Genomic DNA, 8,321 nt, shown 5'->3' on the forward strand with positions numbered 1-8,321 from the left:
GTAGTCTTCCCAATTGGTTTGCTTCTTGCTAACATACGCTCCTAGCATATCCTCTAGCACTTGATTAACTCTTTTGGTCTGACCATCTTTTTCTAGATGATCAGTTGTACTAAGACTAAGTGTAGTTTCCAACTTTTGAAACACAGCTCTCCAGAAGTGATTATCGCACTTTCGGTCTCTGTCATTAAATCCATAGAGATACACTCCCACTTACCTTGTGGAATCTCTAGAGGATGTAAAAGTCCACCTACCTTGAGGCGCTCTGCCTTATAACTTGGCATTGTTGGCAGTTTAGTACATACTCTTGGACATCATAATGTAGGCCTGGCCAATAAAATTGTCATTGAACTAAGGCATAGGTCTTACGAATACCTAGATAACTAGCACTTTGACTATCGTGACACTCAAATATTATTTGGCGCCTAGTGTCTGAGTCCTTTGGCACACATACTCTACCCTTGTGGAGTAAGTAGCCATCATCAATGGAAAAACATTTCCATCGCTTAAGCTCTTCTTGAGTAGGGGTGGAGCTCTATGTGTTGGAGGTTTTATATGCACGTGCAGAGACATGTTGATCTGGCTGTGCAGAGACATGTTGATCTGGCTGTACAGAGACATGTGAGTGTGAGGGGTCCCTTTTAAAAACTGCACTCCACACTCTAGCATATGATTGATCTTGTGCACACTTGCCACGTAATGACTCCAAAAATTCACTCTTTATTTCCATGAAAGCAAGTGAATTAATTTGAGACATTCGACTTAGTGCATCCGCTACTACATTATATCGCCCCTTACGATATCGTAGCTTACAATCCTAATCTTGAAGGATCTTTGCCCATCTAGCTATATGACCCATCAAGTCTATTTGAGTAGTAAACCATTTAATACTCTCATGGTCAAAAACTACTTCAAACTCGGCACCATATAAATAGTGTCGCCACTTTTGTAAAGCGTGAATTATGGCATAGAGCTCTCTACCGCACCAATTGCTTTATCACTAGCATCAGTCTCTACCACAAACGGCTTAAGTGGGTCAACGATTGCTAGGATGGGAGTAATGGCTACAACTACCTTGAGTTGTTCAAAACTGTGTTGTTGGGCTTCTTCCCAAGAGAATGTCTTACCTTTTTCTTCAAGTTGATTTGTCATAGGAGCAACGATTTTGGCATAATCACAAATATATTGTCTTGATAAAATCCAGCCATTCCTGAGAAGATTTGAAGCTCCTCAACCGTGTTGGGATGTGGCCATCAAAGAATGGCAGTGACCTTGTCAGTGTCCATATATGATGCGAGAATAAGAGATCGCATGACCAAAATAATGTATCTCTATTTTAAAGAAATTGTACTTGCTTGCTTAGCATACATAGCGTGAGCTCGTAGCTGTTTGAACACTAATTGTAAGTGTTCTATGTTTTCATCTTCAATCTAATTGTAAATGAGAATGTCATCAAGGAAAGCCACAATAAATTTTCCAAGATAGGGGCGTAAGACACTATCCATGAGTGTCATAAATATAGATGGAACATTGGTTAGACCAAAAGGCATAACCAAAAATTCAAAATGCCCAAACCGAGTTCTAAAGGCAGTTTTAGAGATATCTTTCAAAAGCACCTGGTGGTAACCTGAACGAAGATCTATCTTTGTATAGTATCTTTCCCCATGGAATTGATCAAAAAACTCATTCACTCTAGGTAGAGGATACTTGTTCTTGATGGTTATGGTTTTTAATCCGCGATAATCTACGCACATGTGCTAGTACCATCTTTCTTTTTTACCAATAGAATTGGTGATGCCCAAGGAGAAGTGCTAGGTCTAATGAGACCACAGGCAAGATAGTTAGCCAACTAACTCTCAAACTCCTTAGCCTCACTATCACTCATACAATAAGGTGGTTTACTCATCGGTTTAGTGCCCGAGGAGACATCTATGCCATGTTTCACATCTTGTGTAGGGGGTAACCCCGATGGTAAATCACTTCAGAATACATCACTATACTCCGTGAGGAAGTGAGTCAGGTTTTGCCGTGCAAAAGAAGAAACTAAACTAGAGTTATGATGGGATGGATAATCTTGTAGTTCCTGTAATTTTTGTTTTACAACAATTGCATGTTGCTCAATAGAATTAAAACTGAGAGCACTTTGGTCTTGAGAATTGTTAACACTTTGCTTATCATTAAATTTCATTGCACTTTGAATGCCATAACTAGAATTCACAATACTTTGCTCTTGAGAATTCACAAAACTTAGAGACAAGCAGTAACACAAAAAGACTTCATCTATTAAATCTGCTTTTTGTAAAATAGAAAGCTCGGTTGTACATATAAAGTGCAGATGGTATATTTTTCTCACCAAGCAAAAGCACATGTTTACCATTGGCCATAAAGGATAGGGAGTTGTGTTCATAACTAGTGTGCAATGTGTTTCCTAAACCATGCAGACACTCCTGTCTTAAAACTACATCAGCACGGTCCATGTTTATAACTTCAAAGTCAAGGGTCATCGTATGATCTTGAACAATAAGCTCAACCCCTTGAACTACCGTGTCCCATACTTCTTTATCATTTTCAGATCTCTGTTCTACCACTTACTTGTGGGAGCAAGGAGTCTGTGTAAGCTTCAATTTCTTGACTAGCTTATAGTTGAGGAAGTTATGAGTTGCACCATCATCCACTAAAATACAAACATGTTGTCTATTAATAGTTCCATGCATGCGAATCAAATTATGGGGGCCAAAGGTGGGTTGCCACATTAAAGCAGACACACAACACTAGTGCTTTTCTTCCATATGAAGAACCTCTACGGCACAATATTTAGGAGATGAATCTAATTTGAGGCATTGCACCGTGTGCATGGCCTTTTCTTTGCCTTGCAAAAGAGGAAAATCCTTCTTGTTATGTTGGTCCAAAAGACATCTAAAACACAAAGTGTGTTTCTTTCCACGCTCAAAATCAGTAGCACTGAGAGACCCACGTGGAGTATGTCGTGATTGCTTAGGCTTCTTAGCTTCTTGTGGGTGTGGAGAGGTAGATTGTCTTTTATTCCTCTTGGAACATGTGGGAGATCTACCTCGCCATTGGCTCTTGGTCATCATCATATCTTTGGGCATGACCGATGGCTTCTTCTAAAGTTTTTGGATGTTGGGTCTTGACATGAAGACAATAGCCTTTGTCAAGACCTCTATTAAAACCCCGTATCTTTTGGAATTTATCTAGACCTTCTAGTTTTAATATGATTTCTTAATACTTGGAAAGATACTGAGTGAGGGAGAGGCAAGACATGTGGCATGCATCCATGCTAACCAATTCTTATCCCTTCATTGGAGTCCAAAAACTCTTTAGAGAAAGAATCTTGAAACGCAACCCAAGACGGCGGATGAGCATCTATTGGAAATGTCATCCACCACTTATAGGCCTTGCCTTTAAGAGATAAACTTGTTTCCACAGCTGTCTTTATATCCGGGGTGTGTCTCAACCTATGAATATCACTCTATTTGTGTAAGAACGTATTGACCGCATCCTTGTTGCGATCATGCTCTTCACTGTGAAACTCAAGAATGGTGATATTCTTAAGCAATGCATTGTTACCTTTTGCATCTTTTGAAGCACTTGTCTCTTGGACTCCTTGAGTCGTGCGATCTTGGGTTCCTTGAACCGTGCCATCTCGGGCTCCTTGAGCCGTTTGTGAATTCATAATTTCACAAGTAGCTCAGTAAGATTGGTTACATTTGTATTTAGTGTAGAGAGATTGTGTTCAAGTACGCTTTGGCGATTTTCCAAAGTCTTGAAAGTAGCCATATCTACAAGGCCATGATCTCCTGGATCATCATCTTCAGGCATATTAATATCGGTAGCACCCGTAGGTGTTCAAATTTTTGATGTACGTGCTCAAAATACACATCAAAATATTCCACCTATACATCAAAATATCCTCGCTGGCCATGGTAAACACACACTAATGTAGAGAGAGAAAAAACGTCAACTTGTACCTTGTAAAGCTTGAAGTCTTTGTGTTTTTTTATGCCCAGTGATTTTTTCGCTGCATGCAAACCTCGCCTTGCAAAAATTGTAGTGCTTCATGTCTTGTTCGTCGTAAGAACACCTTCGTTGATTCTTCACAAAAAATCATCATTTTTGTGAAGGCTATTGTTCACTTTGAAGCTTCCTCCTTAAGGAAAAGAGAATTTCTGGAGGAAAACTTGCCTTTCTCTAAGAAGTGAAAAGGAAGGGTAAAACTACTTCCTTGAAGTTTGTAGCTTCGTTGAAAGGGTAATTACTTAGCTAAATTGATGCTCAGTCAATTTATGCTGAATCGGATCTGAATCAGACTTCTATTTGGTCGGATATTGTAACTCGGATTTTGGTTAGGTCGGATATTCATGTCAAGAAGATTTCAGTTAGAGCAGTTATAACTTGCTGTGGATATAGAAGTAGTCGTGTGTACGAGAGAGGGAAGATGTACAAGCTTTCAGAAATGAAGTTTTTTTATGTCTGAACTTGCTTTGTTTTTATTTTTACTCAGTCTCAAGTTTCTTATGCTATCTTATGTAGTACTCTGATTATGAATTGATTATGAATTGAGTGTTCATTTCTCTGTGTACAAGTATGTGTGTGAGTAGGATTTTTGTGTTGATGAACCCCAACACATTTGGCGATCCTACTGTGTCCAATTATCTTCTCAGATAGCATTCAGGGTTGGTTTGTGGTCTTATTGAATGATGATGTATGTCGAAGGGACAAAGAAGGGCATCTCGAGTGTATTACACAAGGGATGAGGCCCAAGCAAGAAATAATAATCCTTTTCAATATGTCCCAGCAGATGACTTTGAATTACAGCCAAAATTTCAGGTAGGAGAGAGTTCAAAAGCAGCAGAGGTCAAGCAGGTGAGGAAATTTGTTGGAGCTTCACTCTTGACAGCAAGATCTACAAGAAGTAGAAGAAGCAAGCTCCACTTTGATCCATTATAGGTATCTACCAGGTAAAGACCTAGGAGAGTACCTCAACCCCCCCCCCCCCATGGCTCAACCACCTCCTAACCCCAAGGTTAAGACAACAAGGTTCAGAGGAAACTCTGGTGAGGATGCAGATTGTCATGTGGCTCAGTTTGAGACCAACTGGCAAGCAAGTGGACAGCAGGCTGTATATGGTGATGATATAAAATTGTAGCAATTTGCAGTAACACTGGAGGGCAAGGCCATGAGTTGGTTTAGCCAATATGGAATTGCACATTTTGCAACCTATGGTGCACTCTGAGTGGCATTTTTGCAGAAAGGAGAAGACTCCGACTAATATTTTAAAAAAATCATGGACAGCAAACAAGGGAATATGTTGGTGGAAGATTATGCTTAGAAATTTAAAATTTTGGTGGAGAGATTGCAGGGAAATGAGAGACCCACAAATGAGATGTTGGCAAGTTATTTCTTGAAAGGTTTGAGAAAGGGATTAAAGAATGTTGTGGCCAGCATTGACATTGTAGGTGGCATTAATTTGGTCACAGCTGCAGCAAGAGTTGAAAAAAGACTTAGAATGACCAAGACAAAAACCAGAAGCAAGGATAGATTTGAATTTGAGGATGGGTCCGATACTGAGTCTGAAGTTAATACAAAAAATGATTCCGAGGGGTCATCAAATAGTGAGGCTAAAAGTAGCAAAGGGAAGCACAAGAATAAGAAGCATGGTAGTAAGAAGAGAAAGGATAATAAAGGTAAAGAGGAGGAATTGATTAATCAATTGAAGAAAATTGGATATTCCATTGTAGACCCCAAGGAAAATCAATATTGTCAGATTTGAGAAAGGGAAGGACATAACACAACTGATTGTTGGTACAATCCCAACAATAGAGGTAGATCCAAATGCAGGAAGAGGGAGAAATGATGTTGAAACCAATCAAATAGCTCCTTTTAGAGGGAGACTACCATTTCAGAGACCTCCTCGACCTCCAAGACCACCTTGGAGAAATCAATACAATAATCAAAGAAGACAATCAGGCATTATTCCATGTGTGTATTGTGCTGCATCACACCATTGGGTTGGTCTGAATTGTGACTTGTGGGTTAAACATCGAGAGGAGAGAGGAATGCCAATGGTACCCTACAATCAAGATAACCAACAAGTTAATTCACAGCAACAACAGTAAAATCAACCACCAGCTCAAGCCAATGTAATCATCATTTATTATGATGAGCAACAACCAGTAGGGGAGTTACTTGAAGAAAATTGGAAACAGCAACCTCAAGAACATTGGGATGAATGGTCTTGTGATTGTAATGTAGCTTGGAAAGATGAGGAGATAGATGTCATGGTTGTTACTAGGTCTAAGGGAAAAGGTCCTATTGGCAGGAAGAAGCAAAAAGGAATCCGAGATCAAGTTCAGAAACGGGTTCATAAGGACCAGCAGAATCAGAAGGTGGATGACATTACTTCAGATATTGAAGAGGATAAATTGCAACAGCACTATGAGAGACCTTTAGTACCAAAGGATGATAAGGATTGGTTTGAGGTACTAATAAACTCTCATTTACAGATATCTTTGGATCAGTTATTATGTGTGGTTCCAGACTTCAAAGAAAAGTTGTTGAATAGATTGTTGTCAAGAGAGTCTCCAATTCTGACAAATCATGTGCTTGAGACTGTTGTGAAAAATGTTGATCCAGCAGATGTGGACTTTGTGGTTCCAGTTATTAAGGTGGTATTTCAGAGCACCTTGTTTGAAGAAGTTTTGTTGGATGGTGGATATGGAGTCAACATATTGGCTGAGTCTATCTATTATAAAATGAAGTTGGGTATATTGGAGCCAGCACCATTTCAGGTGAAGATGGCAGATCAAAGGAGAGTTCAACCCTTAGGAATTATGAGGCAGCAAGCTATTTATATTGCAGGTATTACATTTCAAGTGAATTTTGTTGTGTTGAAGATGGACAAGGGTAATACCTCCTATGATATGTTGTTGGGAAGGCCTTGGTTCAGATTGGCTAAACTCAATTAGGATTGGGGAGAGAATGAAGTTGTTATTAGGAAAGGGAAGCAGGCAATTGCAATCCCTATGTTGGGGAGAAAGAATATTCCTTTTAAGGAAAGATCATTTTATGCTAAAACAATTAATTTGGCAAGGAGGTGGCAGATGATGAAGAAGAAGAATTTTTAAGAGCCAATCCAACCATTGTACCAGTCTTTGAAGTTGATGTTGAAGGTATCTTGCAGAAAGAAGCAGAGGTAGAATTGGAGAATTCTGACTTAGTACTAGGACAAACAATTCAGGGAACAGAATTGGTGCAGATGGTGGATCGGAATTTGGTTCCCCATCCAATGGAGATTTTACAGCAAGAAGAAAAGGAAGCAAGGGATTTGGCTGAAAAGATTTACAATAAAAGACTTAAAGGATCAGTTAGAGTCAAGCAAGATGAACTAAAGGACCTCAATTTGGGTACTGAAGAGTATCCCAAGATTATCAAGGTCAGTATTCATGTGGATGGATAGTTTTTGCATGAGTTGTTTCAGTTGTTGAAGAAGTATAAAGATGTTTTTGCATGGGACTATTTTGAGGTGAAGGGTATAGATCCTGATTTGCATTAGCATCATATTAATTTGAAGGAGGATACAATTCCGATTCTGCAACAGAGATATAGAATGAATCCCAACTTTGCAGCACAGGTTAAACAGGAGATTGATAAGATGTTAATTATTAGATTTATCAAACCAATTCACCGGGTTACATGGTTGTCACCAATCATTGTGGTGCCCAAAAAGAATTGAAAAATATGAGTTTGTGTTGATTATAGAAAATTGAATTCATCCACTATTATAGATCCTTTCCCAATGCCATTTTGTGATGCTATACTGGATGTTGTAGCAGGGAAAGAAATGTATAGCTTTTTGGATGATTTTTCAAGGTATGATCAGGTTCAGGTGGCTAAAGAGGATCAACAGAAAACAACTTTTATAATTGAGTGGGGTGCTTTTGCATCTACAGTGATGAATTTTGGCCTAAAAAATGGACCAACATCATTCAATTTTGCAGGATCTCATGAGAGTCTTTGTGGATGATTTTTCAGTATTTGGAAAGAAGGAACTCCATTTACAACATTTGAAGTTGTGTTTTGAAAGATGTCGATAATTCAAAATGTGCCTTAATCCTTTCAAGAGTGTCATTGTTGTCAAGAGTGGTGTACTTCTAGGTCATGTGGTTTCTCATGAAGTGATATCCATTGATGAGAAGAAGATTGAAGTTATTAAAGCAGCAAAAGCTCCAAAGAATGTAAAGGAAGTCAGCAGGTTTGTTGGCCAAGTGAAATGGCATGCTAGATAAGTCAGATATTTAGTAAAT

Source organism: Adiantum capillus-veneris, chromosome 11, assembly GCF_014529385.1.
Source record: "Adiantum capillus-veneris isolate H3 chromosome 11, ASM1452938v2, whole genome shotgun sequence".
Taxonomy (NCBI): Eukaryota; Viridiplantae; Streptophyta; class Polypodiopsida; order Polypodiales; family Pteridaceae; genus Adiantum; species Adiantum capillus-veneris.